Source organism: Lactuca serriola, chromosome 1 (genome assembly GCF_051521515.1).
Source record: "Lactuca serriola cultivar US96UC23 chromosome 1, Lser_US96UC23_V15, whole genome shotgun sequence".
In the NCBI taxonomy this organism is placed as follows: Eukaryota; Viridiplantae; Streptophyta; class Magnoliopsida; order Asterales; family Asteraceae; genus Lactuca; species Lactuca serriola.
This window is the reverse complement of record NC_136408.1, coordinates 2,127,740-2,142,622: the sequence shown is the minus strand read 5'-3', so window position 1 is coordinate 2,142,622 and position 14,883 is coordinate 2,127,740.

The window sequence follows — 14,883 nt, the reverse complement described above, 5'->3', positions numbered from 1 at the left end:
AATATTTGTGCAAACCATAACACATGATATTGAGAGATTATATTTGGCACACGAAGAGAGGCATGAATTTTCATGAATGATTGGTAGCCTTGATTGTACTCATGTTGCGTGGGAAATATGTCAACTGCATGGCGCGGTCAACTTCCTCAAGGTGATATAGGTCAGACGACTATAATACTAGAAGCTGTTGCATCTCAAGATTTGTGGATATGACATTCGTTTTTTGGAGTTGCAGGGTCTAACAAAGGCCGTAATGTTTTTAGCCAGTCCCCTATTTTCAACGATATCTGAACCGAAAAAGTTTCTGATATGTTGTTTATGGTGAGCGGACATTTGTACAAATATGGTTACTACCTCTGTAATGGGATATACCCATATTATTCTGCTTTATGAAGGCATATTCAGTAAAAAGGCAAAGTTGTTCACATAAAGATAGGAATCTACTAGAAAAGATATAGAGCGGGCATATGGAGTCGTCAAACAGATATGACATGTAGTGAAATACACTACATGACTCTCGGATATGTGTAGAATTAAACGAATGATATATGTGTAACACCTGTTTCCGCTTAACTATTTTAAGAGGAATATAAAAAATTGGAGAATTAATTATATAGATAAGGTGAATCATTGGGGTTATATATATATATATATATATATATATATATATATATATATATATATATATATATATATATATATATATAGGGCTTAGGGAATATGTATATATAGGGCTTAGGGAATATGTGGTTGTCATGTACCTAAACTTATATATGTAACACCGTGAATTTCAAAATAATTTTTCGCATAATATAAAAACATTTTCATTTAATTTTCATAAAAACATCAATGTTTTAAGACTCCAATCCATATCATACAAAAATCCTAAGATCATATATCATAAAAATCCCATGCGTATGTACAGATAAAGCCGGCGTCTTCCCACGGTCATCACTAGTACCTGAAACAAACAACACTAACACTGTAAGCACAAAGCTTAGTGAGTTCTCCAAAATACCACACATAACACATATTAGCCACTCGAGGCAATAACTCTGTGGGTCCGTAGACCCTACTTTGTGAACCCACTGGTTCTAACTCTGGGAACCTTCCGGTTCCAACTCTATATACATGCACAACATAAATCACATAGAAATAATGCAGTACAACACATAACATACATATAGCATACAAATACTCTGTCACATAACCCTGATTACCTACTCAAGGTAAAGTATAGTGAGAAGACTCACCTCGCGTATCTCGATAACTCGCAAATCCCGGAAATCACTCGCGCTCGATCCTCCGAGCTATAATCCTCCTATAACACAATGTATCTCTAATTAACACTTTCTCAACTAAGGTTGACTACCCCTATCAAGTCAACACTGGTCAACTCTGGTCAACGATCAACAGTCAACTTTGATCGGACTCGGCGAGTGCACTAGAGCTACTCGGCGAGTCTATACGTGTTCACTGACTCCCTAGGATTCTCTTTTGACACGTTGAGTACTTCCCTGACTCGACGAGTTCCACCTGGCATGAATCGCGGGGCCAACACGACTCAACTCGCCGAGTCTCAAGAACAACTTGGCGAGTTCCAGCTCGACTCAGTCCATTTGTCAACCCTCTCTAACTCTCCATGACTCACTGAGTCAACCTCTTAACTTGGCAAGACCACTCGCTGAGTGGTTAAGGACAATCTTCATGCTACTCGCCGAGTCTGTTCTTCAGACTCGGCGAGTCCATGCCATGCATCAACTTAATCTCGCTTCTGAGGTCAGATCCGCTCCAACAACTCATAGATCTGGCCCTACCAAACACATTCATCACGTAAAGTCACAATCTTGGCTACCATGCAACGCCTACAAGGCTTCTTTTGATGAAATGACCTCTAAAATGGTAACCTAAGTCTCCAACTCAAAAGGAAAGGCATAAAGCATGGCATTTGGGACTCTCTGGACCTACTAAGGTCTAGATCTAGGTACCATATCCCCATGGGACCTCTCACACTCCAAATACAAGGCAAACAAGGCATGAAGAAACCCTAGATTTGACCATATCAAGAAAAACACAAGAATAAGCTCTGAATGTTACCTCAAATAGCTTCTTCTGCCGAAATGGGAGTAGATCCAAGCTCCCCAACTCTCCTAGTTTGGGCTTCCTCTTCCTTTCTTGCAAATACACACAAAAATGATGAATAATGGCCACTTATCTCACTCACAAGAACTCTCAGCTGCTCTGGTGCTCTCAAGGTCGAAGGTAGCCGCAATGAAGGGCCATAAGGTCCTTTAAATAGGGCTCAGGACCGGGAAATTAGGGTTTCATTAAACAGCGCAGACTCGCCAAGTCCATTCCTTGGACTCGCCGAGTCCAGGCGCGAACCCGCGTCCAAAACCGCGATCCTACTCGGCGAGTCCCCTCACAAAACAAAAAAATATATGAATAAATAATACCTGGGAATCCGGGCTGTTACAATTCTCCCCCACTAGAACTAGACTTCGCCCTCGAAGTCTCGCTCTGCAAATTGCTCCGGATGCTGCTCACGCATCTCACGCTCCGGCTCCCAGGTCATCTCTGACCCCTTTCGACAGGGCCGGCCGCGAGATTTTGAAGGCCCCGTTCAATTTAACAAAAAAAGGCCCTAAAATTTAAAAGACATAAAAATTTAAGCAAATTTTTTTCCATGCTCGATTATAATATACATAAAACAAAAATTCATTCAAATAATGCATAAAAAATGAAATTTGCTTCAACTTGAAAATTGTCTATCCTTCCAATAGGTTTCTCTTGGTCTTCCGCAGCCTCTTCATGAATAACTTGATCCAAAATGTTTCTCTCAATCTTTTCTCGAAACCAATCTATTAAATTGTTCTTGTGCCAAAATAGATCATAGGTCTTCAATATGCATGCAAATTTGTAAGTGAATTCTTGGTTTTCAATTATGAAAAAAAAACTTTGATTTGTTTAAAATAAAACCATAGGAAAAATCAGAAATGAAATCAACAAGTTACATTAGGAAAAAAAACAAACTCAATACTTGCTTCTAATAAAATAATCAAAAATTAGATAAGTTATTTCTGATTATCTATACTTCAAAAATATTTATAATTAAAAATTTCTAAACATAAATGCTTGATTCACATTGCTTCAATTAGTCTAAATTCAAAAAAAAAAAGACACGAAGAAAAGAAAGAAACAAACTGGTTTGCTTCTTATTGATCTGAAAGTGAAACTTAACAGAAAAGTAAAAAATAAAAAACATATTTTAATTTGCTTGCACAGTTGTACCTTCAAAAATCAGAAATTGATTTCCTTCTTCCTTTTGTTTTTCGAAACTGATTTCCTTGTGTATTTTGATTTTCGAAACTGATTTGCTTGTATCTTTAATAAAACAAACCAGAAATTAAAGTTAAAAAAGGAACCTGCATAAAAAACAAACCAAAAAAAAAAACCAAAAAAATCAGAAATTTCTTACCTTCTGATTTCGAAACCTCAACCAGGTATGATTTCATAGCTTCTAAAATTTGATTTTCGAGAAGAAACAAGAATGATTCTATCATTCAGGTTTTTTTTCCAGAGATTATAAGCACATAGCAGTCAAAGCTGATTTTTGAGAGTAAAATAGAATTGATGCTTCTGATTTTAGAGTAGAAACAATAGGATTGTGAGAACTGAAAGCTCCTGATTTGATTTGCCTCTGAAATCGTCTAATATTAAACAAACAATAAGACAGTTGTTGTCAAGGATTGGAGAGGATTCGGTAAGCATCATTAATTTGTTCCCCATGCCTAAGAGAAGTCGAAGAGTTTTTTTCTTTTCCCAAAGTTTCAGATTTCCCGCTCCTTGTGCCCCTACGTCTTGCATACATGCGATTGTTAACCTAATTTGATTTGGGTCTCAAACCGAATACAACTAGTTAACATGATGGAAAATTTTGGGGCCCCATAATTTATTGGGCCCTGTTCAACGACACTGTTTGAACTCCCCATGGGCCGACACTGCCTTTCGATGTTGCCACTGAACCAAAACCAGGGATACCTCCTTGTTCCTCAGAACCTTGATTTTCCGATTTCTGATGGCCACTGGTCTCTCAGCATAATTCAGGCTCGCATCCACCTGAATATCCTCTAATGGAACCACTGCCGACTCATCGGCTATACACTTCCTCAGCTGCGACACATGAAAAGTGTCGTGAATCTACCCCAACTCTGCTGGCAAATCCAAACGATAGGCTACCCGGCCTACCCTCGTGATCACTCAGAAAGGACCAATATATCGGGGCCCCAACTTGCCCCTCTTCCTGAATCGAATCACTCCTTTCCAAGGAGAGACCTTCAGGAGTACAAGGTCGCCGACCTGAAACTCAAGCTCGGACCGGCGTCTGTCTGCATAACTCTTCTGTCGGCTCTGAGCGGTCAACAACCTCTGTCTGACCTGCTGGATCTGCTCTGTCTTCTGAAGCACGATCTCTGTACTGCCCATCACCCGCTGTCCAACCTCTCCCTAACAAATGGGGGTCCGACACCTCCTCCCATACAACAGCTCAAAGGGCGGCATACCAATGCTCGAATGATGGTTGTTGTTGTAGGAAAACTCTGCCAAGGGCAAATATGCATCCCAACTACCCCCGAAATCCAACACACATGCCCGGAGCATGTCCTCGAGCGTCTGAATCGTCCGCTCACTCTGACCGTCTGTCTGGGGATGATATGCGGTACTAAAATGCAGTCTAGTACCCAACTCTTCATGAAACTTCTTCCAGAATCTGGAAGTGAAGCGCACATCACGGTCTGAAACAATCGAGATCGGCACCCCATGTCGAGATACCACTTCCCTCACATACACCTCCGCTAATTTCTCTGCTGAAGAACTCTCGCTGATAGCAAGGAAGTGAGCGCTCTTCGTCAATCTGTCCACAATCACCCAAATTGCATCAACTCCTCTGGCAGTCCTTGGCAATTTGGTGATGAAATCCATAGTGATCTGTTCCCACTTCCATTCGGGAACCTCCAATGGCTGCAACTTATCATGCGGCCTCTGGTGCTCGGCCTTAACCCTACGACAGGTCAAGCACCTCTCAACAAACCACGCGACATCCCTCTTCATACAGGGCCACCAATACTCCTTTCTCAGATCCAAATACATCTTAATGGCCCCCGGATGGATCGAAAATTTCGACCGATGAGCCTCCTCCATCAAAATGGTACGCGTTCCTCCCACAAACGGCACCCAAATACGCCCCTGAAATGTCATAAGCCCCCGACCATCGGTAACGAACTGTGAAACCAAACCAACAACTCGTTCCCTCTTCTGCATCTCAGGTTGCACAGCCTCGGCCTGTGCCCCACGAATGGCGTCCAACACTGGAGCTATCATGGTCAATCTCAAACATACATCCCGCAGCGGGGTGCTCTCCGCCCTGCGGCTCAATGCATCGGCTACCACATTAGCCTTGCCTGGGTGGTACAGGATCTCACAATCATAATCCTTGACCACATCCACCCACCTTCTCTGACGCATATTTAGGTTGGGCTGATCCATCAAATACTTCAAACTCTTATGGTCCGTGTATATCGTACACCGAACCCCATACAAGTAGTGACGCCAAATCTTGAGGGCGAACACCACTGCCCCGAATTCTAGATCATGGGTGGGATATCTTGTCTCATGAGGCTTCAGCTGCCTCGATGCATATGCTATCACATGCCTTCTCTGCATCAGCACCGCTCCCAACCCCAAAATCGATGCATCACAGTATACCACAAAGTCCTCCATCCCTTCCGGGAGGGCTAACACCGGGGCTTCGCACAACCTTTGGCGAAGTGTCTCAAAGGAGGCCTGCTGCTCGGGGCCCCATGAAAAAGCAACACCCTTCCGGGTCAACCTGGTGAGTGGCACTGCGATCTTAGAGAAATCATTGATAAATCTCCGATAATACCCTGCCAACCCTAGGAAACTCCTGATCTCGGAGGGTGACCTCGGCACCTCCCAACTCATCACCTCCTCAACCTTGGCCGGATCGACCAATATCCCTTCCTGGTTAACGAGATGTCCTAAGAACTGGACCTCCCGCAACCAGAAATCACACTTGGAGAATTTGGCATAAAGCCTCTCCGATCTCAGAACTCCGAGAACCTCTCTCAAATGCTCCTCATGCTGCTCTCTAGATCTCGAATATACCAGAATGTCGTCGATAAATACAATCACCGACCGATCCAACATCGGCCTGCACACTCGGTTCATGAGATCCATGAACACTTTCGGGGCATTGGTGAGCCCGAAAGGCATCACCACAAACTCATAATGCCCATAACGCGTCCTGAACGTTTTCTTCTGGACGTCCTCATCCCGCACCCTCACCTGATGATATCCATACCTCAAATCGATCTTGGAGAACGAAGATGCTCCCTGCAACTGATCGAATAAATCATCGATCCTCGGCAACAGGTAACGATTCTTGACCGTCAGCTTGTTCAACTCCCGGTAATCAATGCACAACCGATGTGAACCATCCTTCTTCTTGACGAACAGGATAGGCGCTCCCCACGACGAGCTGCTCGGCCGAATAAACCCCTTCCCCAGCAGCTCCTGAAGCTGCGAGGATAACTCTTGCATCTCTGGAGGTGCAAGGCGGTAAGGCACCTTAGCGATAGGCGCGGCCCCCGGAACCAAATCGATACTGAACTCCACTTGCCTCACAGGAGGCACACCCGACAGCTCCTCGGGAAATACATCCGGGAACTCATGCACTACCGGAACCTCCTCAACTGACCTCGGCCTCTCGGAATCCACCCGCGTATCCATCACATACGCCACAAAACCCTTACAGCCCTGCTATAGACAATGCCTCGCCCTAACGGCCGAACAAAACGCTGATCCTGAACGTGTACCCTCGCCGTACACCGAAAGAACTCCCCCACTAGGGTCTCGTATGGTCACCAGCTGTCGCTCGCAGTCGATAACTGCACCGAATCTGCTCAACCAGTCCATGCCCACAATGACACAGACATCACCCATCGCAATAGGAACCAGATCAATCGGGAACTCAACACCGAAAATATCGACTACGCACCCTTGGAGAACCTCTGTGGCATATATCACCCTCTCATCAGCTATGGAAACTCTCAGAGGCCAACTCAACGCCTCACGACTAACACTGATATGCTGACTAAAAGCCAAAGATACAAAAGACCGACTCGCACCCGAGTCAAATAACACCAAGGCAGGTACAGAATTCACAAGAAAAGTACCTACGCATAACATAATATAAGCATAATATCTCAACATCAAAATAAATACACGAAAGAATACATACCAGCCACGACATCGGGTGCTGCGCGGACCTCCTCCGCGGTTAGCTGAAAAGCTCTCCCTCATGCCCTCGGCGCCTCGGCCTTCACTGGCCGACTCTCGGTAGCTCTGATGGCGGCAGGGACAGATCCCTGAGGTGCTCCCTGAGATGATCCTCGTAACTGCGGACACTCTGCCTTCCGGTGTCCGGTCTGATTGCAGTGAAAACACACCGCAAACCCCTTGGGGCAGTCCTTGGCCATGTGCCCCTCCTTGCCACACTTGTAGCAAGATCCCGCTCTACAGACTCCATCATGACCCTTGCCACACTTCCCACAAGTGCGGCCCTTCTGGCTCCCTGGTTTGGGATCAGCGGGCTTGGCCCGCTTGGCTGCCGGCTGAGACTGTGCCGGTCGCCGATCCCTCCCCTGAGACTCCGCCTCCTCCCTGGCCTGAGTCTCTAGCTCAATCTCCCTCTTCCGGGCATTTGCCTGAAGCTCGGAAAATGTCCGGTACGAGGAGTTCGCCGCGAACTCCCGAATGTCTCTCCTCAAAATACTCAGATATCGACTCATACGTGCCTGCTCGGTGGACACGTGCTCAGGGCAGAACATCGCCCTCTCATGGCACATCCTGGTAATTGCTGTAACAGACTCAGTACCCTGCTTGAGGTTCAGAAACTCCTGGGCCAAACACTCCCTCTCCACCTGGGGAACGTACTCATCTCGGAACATGGCAGTGAACCTCTCCCAGGTCACTGTTGCGAGCTCAGGCGTAAAGTGCGCCGTCACAAACTTCCACCAGTCCTTCGCTCCCAAGTGAAGCTGGTTCAGCGCGAACCGAACCTTCAAATGCTCAGGAGTTGAGCAAGTGAAGAAACACCCCTCCATGTCAGAAATCCATCTCATAGCCGCCACCGGGTTCTGGGCCCCATCGAACTCTGGTGGTTTTGTGTTGCTGAACTCTCGGAACAGCAACACATCACCACCCTGCGTCCTTGCTGCAACAATAGCTGCGGTGGCCGCTGCAACAGCAGCCTCAGATAGAGCGGCATAACGCTCGTCAAAGGTCTCAATCAGCATGGTCTTAATAGACCCGAACATCTCTGGTATCTCTGCCCTGATGGCCGCAGCCACTTCCTCATGAATGATCCGGCGGATCTCCTCATCACTGGTCTCACTGCTCTCAGGCATCAGACGTGTCCTTACCATGATCTACCTCTGAAATACAACATACGATAAATTAGAATCCACTTGAGCATACTCACACTCGACAACTCATCCCTCCTTGACCCTTGGTATTCCAAAGATTCTTACTTGGGCTGTACACCGCTCCGGTGCTTTCAGTAGTATGGGCCCAATACTACTGTCCGCACCGTATCAGAATACACCCCAAATCCTCCTATTCGGATCCCAAATTCCAAGTACTCTATCATGCACAATCCACTCTCTAACAAATCTCTCATAAGCCCCTCGCTGCTACCTACTCACTCTCAAGCATCTCATAGCAGCTCACCTCTCCCTAGGCTAAGGCATCACAAATCAAGCCACTCTAGTCCTAATAGGAGTACCTAGCCTACTCTAGCATGAAAATACATCATATCAATATTAATATCAAATAACATGAGGGTATTTTGGGAAATCACCGTTCGGGCGTGGACTGATCGTACACACAACTCTGCTCTGCGTTTTTCCAAAAATCTTTTACTCTTTTTGAAAATACTTCTCAAATCCTCGACTTGAGTTCAAATACGCCCAAAGGTGTACTCGAATCCCTCAAACCAAGGCTCTGATACCAACTTGTAACACCGTGAATTTCAAAATAATTTTTCGCATAATATAAAAACATTTTCATTTAATTTTCATAAAAACATCAATGTTTTAAGACTCCAATCCATATCATACAAAAATCCCAAGATCACATATCATAAAAATCCCATGCGTGTGTACAGATCAAGCCGGCGCCTTCCCACGGTCATCACTAGTACCTGAAACAAACAACACTAACACTGTAAGCACAAAGCTTAGTGAGTTCTCCAAAATACCACACATAACACATATTAGCCACTCGAGGCTATAACTCTGTGGGTCCGTAGACCCTACTCTGTGAACCCACTGGTTCTAACTCTGGGAACCTTCCGGTTCCAACTAAGGGTGTCAATTTATGACACGACACGACAAAAATACACGACACGAAACGAAATTGGGACGAAATCAAAATTCGAATTCGTTTTCGTGTCGTGTTCGTGTCAAATATAAAAAACACAATGTCGTGTCGTGTCGTGTTCGTGTTTACAAATCCACACGAAATTGACACGATTGAGAATGTGTTTGTCGTGTTTTTCGTGTTTTTCGTTTTTATCGTGCTATATATGATTAAATATGAATTAAATAAAATAATAGTTAAATAATATTATCTTTGTCGTGTCGTGTCGTGATGTCGTTTTTTAATTGGTTCATTTTCGTGTTAGTGAAATAAAACACGACATCGTGTCGTGTCGTGTTCGTGTTACAAAAAACATTGTCGTGTCGTGTCGTGTCAGACAAAAACACGACACGATGGCACGATTTGACAGGCCTAGTTCCAACTCTATAAACATGCACATCATAAATCACATAGAAATAATGCAGTACAACACATAACATACATATAGCATACAAATACTCTGTCACATAACCCTGATTACCTACTCAAGGTAAAGTATAGTGAGAAGACTCACCTCGCGTATCTCGATAACTCGCAAATCCCTGAAATCACTCGCGCTCGACCCTCCGAGCTATAATCCTCCTATAACACAATGTATCTCTAATTAACACTTTCTCAACTAAGGTTGACTACCCCTATCAAGTCAACACTGGTCAACTCTGGTCAACGATCAACGGTCAACTTTGACCGGACTCGGCGAGTGCACTAGAGCGACTCGGCGAGTCTATACGTGTTCACTGACTCCCTAGGATCCTCTTTTGACACGTCGAGTACTTCCCTGACTCGACGAGTTCCACCTGGCATGAATCGCGGGGCCACCACGACTCAACTCGCCGAGTCTCAAGAACAACTCGGCGAGTTCCAGCTCGACTCAGTCCATCTGTCAACCCTCTCTAACTCCCCCTGACTCACTGAGTCAACCTCTTAACTCGGCAAGACCACTCGCTGAGTGGTTAAGGACAATCTTCATGCTACTCGCCGAGTCTGTTCTTCAGACTCGGCGAGTCCATGCCATGCATCAACTCAATCTCGCTTCTGAGGTCAGATCCGCTCCAACAACTCATAGATCTGGCCCTCCCAAGCACATTCATCACGTAAAGTCACAATCTTGGCTACCATGCAACGCCTACAAGGCTTCTTTTGATGAAATGACCTCTAAAATGGTAACCTAAGTCTCCAACTCAAAAGGAAAGGCATAAAGCATGGCATTTGGGACTCTCTGGACCTACTAAGGTCTAGATCTAGGTACCATATCCCCATGGGACCTCGTACACTCCAAGTACAAGGCAAACAAGGCATGAAGAAACCCTAGATTTGACCATATCAAGAAAAACACGAGAATAAGCTCTGAATGTTACCTCAAATAGCTTCTTCTGCCGAAATGGGAGTAGATCCAAGCTCCCCAACTCTCCTAGTTTGGCCTTCCTCTTCCTTTCTTGCAAATACACACAAAAATGATGAATAATGGCCTCTTATCTCACTCACAAGAACTCTCAGCTGCTCTGGCGCTCTCAAGGTCGAAGGTAGCTGCAATGAAGGGCCATAAGGTCCTTTAAATAGGGCTCAGGACCGAGAAATTAGGGTTTCATTAAACAGCGCGGACTCGCCGAGTCCATTCCTTGGACTCGCCGAGTCCAGGCACGAACCCGCGTCCAAAACCGCGATCCTACTCGGCGAGTTTGAGCTCCAACTCGCCGAGTCCCCTCACAAAACACCAAAAATATATGAATAAATAATACCTGGGAATCCGGGCTGTTACAATATATAGAACCCTCCAAACAATGTTGTTTTGATCCATTTATATCAAAAACTAATCATGATATCTCTTTTACTATTTTTCCTTAATCACGTGACTTACTAAATATATCAAATATATGTTCTTTTTCTTTATTGTGTTTAATAACTTAAAGCATTAAAAGTCGTGACCATTTAATCAACCCTACTAAATTCTGAATGAAAACTAATAGAATAAAAGATAAAAGAAGAACATGTCAGAACTCAATCAAGATTTTCACAAAATCATTGGATATAGTTTTTCAGTTGAAAGACAAAACGCTTGAGTTTAATTCATTCAAAAATATTGGTTTTTTATTTTCTCTGTAAACTTCAATAATTATTTGCAATACAAAATATATATAATTGATCTTTTTCATTCCATAATTTAACTTAATTCAATAGTATTGTATTAAAACAAAACTAAGAGAAAATGAAATTGGATTTTTTTTGTTTAAAATTGCGTCGTTTAAAAGGTTCTATACCTAAGCTTAGGTACATAACAGCCACATATTCACTTTTCCCATCTCTCTCTCTCTCTCTCTCTCTCTCTCTATATATATATATATATATATATATATATATATATATATATATATATATATATATATCAAAGTTGTAAAAATCGTTCGACGGACGATCGACTGGTGTTAAGGAAATAAACGGTCTTGGCGGGGATTAATCGGGAACCATAGATTATTAATAAAATATAAAAATTAATCAAATATTAATATATTTTAAGAAAAACAAGCACTTCAAAATTAGGAAATAAGAAAATTTGTAATTTGAAAATTTGAAAATACAAAAATATGAACATTTTGGTATAATATTTGAAATTTCGAAAAATTGAAAATTTTGAAGTAAAAAAAAAGTTGATTTTTTGATTTTTAATTTTTTTTGACCTTTATTTGACTTTTTCGACTTTTGTTGACCGATTAATCCCACAAAGACAGATTAATCCCGCCAAACCCGATTAATCATAAATACCCGATTAATACCCTAATCCTCGACGGTTGGAGAATGCCACACGATTAATCCATGTTTAATTGCCGATTAATCCCGATTTCTGCAACCATGATATATATATATATATATATATATATATATATATATATATACATACATACACACACACACAGAGACACACACATCGATAAGATTGTTGTTATCTAATTATCAAGTAATTAATTAAATAAATAACTAAGGTTTATAAATGATAATAATAATAATAATAATGATATAGCTATCATGACCTTAATGAAGGAAAGTGGATTGAAGGGACTAATAGTGCATTTTGGGAAACTTATTTTGAAAAGAATCTAGGATGGAGGAGTTTTATCTTCAAATGATCAAACTACAGGGGTTGTTTCTGCTCTTAGTTGAACATCGGACAACTTGTCCCCCTTGTAGGCGACATAGTGGGTATGATAGGTTTTCCCTCTCGTTTTTGGTTGCTGAACTTTCTTCGAAGTTATTTAGGCAACAAACCCTCTGTGATTTGAATTCCCTTATCAGGTGTTCCTGATCTTGAAGATGAACCTTTAGTTTTTGGGATTTGAATTCCCCCGTTGGGCAACGTTATTGGAGTTTGTACTCATGTCTGGATTTTTGGTAAATCCATAACCTTCAACGGATTTGTTGAGTCTTTACCTGGAGCCGTTTTCTCAGGACTAGACGTTTCTTTTCTTTTTAAAGGAGGTGAAACATTGACCTCTTGTTGTTCGATGTTCTTTTGAACACTTACATTTTCTTCTTGACTCATAAGAGAAGAAGGAGAAGAATGTTCCTTTTTATGTTCAGACATAACTAGTCTTACAATTTTTAATTGGTTTTTGATGAATTCCAATTCTTGTTCAAGAAGAGCTTGCTTGAGCATAAACTCTTGTTTTTTCTCCATTTGAGAAAGGCTATGTACCTGTAGTCCAAATTATGGACTGAGGTTAAAACCTCTTGGGTCGTTAGACCACCAAAGTATAATGCCGAATGGATTTGATTCCTGCATGAAAAGAGTATCAAACCTGATTAGTTTTTTTATTGGAATTCTCGAGTTAAGAAGTCTGCAAAGATATTCTTTTCTCCTTTAATGTGCTCTACTTCGAAGCTATGTCTGGAAAACCACATTTACCATCGAACTAATCGACCTTGTTTGTTATCTCCAGAAATGTTATTTCTTAAAAAATAATCAAAGTTTTTGTACCTTTTGGTCTAAAACAAGCTCCATCCATATTTCAAAGACATATGCAAAATGCATTCACATCTTTTAAAAATTTTTGTTGTGTTTATGTACATGATATCCTCATATTCAACAACAATGAAAATGAACATTTGTTACACGTAGCAGCTGTTCTAAAAAATGTGATCTTCTTGGGATCATTCTTTCCAAAAAGAAAGCACAACTTTTTAAAAGTAAAATAAAATTTCTTGGGTTATAAATAGAACAAGGAAGTCATCGTCTTCAAAATCATATTTTGGAAAATATTCATAAATTTCCTAATAAAATTGAAGATAAAAAATAGTTACAAAGATTTTTAGGAATCTTAACATATGCTTCAGACTACATTCCTAAAATTGCAAAAATAAGAAGTCCCTTACAATGCAAACTTAAGAAAGATGTCCTTTGGTCATGGTCTCAAGATGATTCTAGCTATATGGAAAAAATAAAAAAGAACCTAAAAGAATTTCCACCTCTATATCATCCTAATATATATGATAAATTAATTATCGAAACTGATGCTTCAGATAATTATTGGTGAGGAATCCTTAAAGCAATAAATTTTGAGGATCAATGCAAAGAATTAATTTGTAGATACACCTCATGATCTTTTAAGGATGCTGAAAGAAATTACCATTCTAATGAAAAGGAATATCTTGCCGTTAAAAGAGTAATTGAAAAGTTTTCAATCTATCTAACACCTGTGAATTTTATAGTAAGAACAGATAACAAAAACTTTGCTTATTTTTTAAGAAATTATATTTCTGGAGATAACAAACAAGGTCGATTAGTTCGATGACAAATGTGGTTTTCCAGATATAGCTTCGAAGTGGAGCACATTAAAAGAGAAAATAATATCTTTGCAGACTTCTTAACTCGAGAATTCCAACAGAAAAACTAATCAGGTTTGATACTCTTTTCATGCAGGAATCAAAGCCATTCGACATTATACTTTGGTGGTCTAACAACCCAAGAAGTTTTAACCTCAGTCCATAATTTGGACTACATGTACATAGCCTTTCTCAAATGGAGAAAGAACAAGAGCTTATGCTCAAACAAGCGACGTATTATGGTTGGGTTGAGGTGGTCCTACTTTGTGCTGTAGGATAAGATACACGGGCGGTCCAGGTGTACTGTAGGGCTTGTGAGGCAGTCCAGTCAGATTGTAGGTCCAAAGAGAGCTGTCTAGGTGTACTGTATGTTGGAACTTTGTTAAATGGAAAACACTCTCTTTGGGACTTGTCCCACATTGGAAGAAAGAGGAAACTTATACACCCTTAAAAAGCCTCATACTAGTTGTTTACTAATTAGATCAAAGGCTTGGACTAGAGGGATTGAGTTGGATTTGGTGATTGGGCTAGTCAAATTGGTCTTGAAAGCTTATATTAATATATATATTT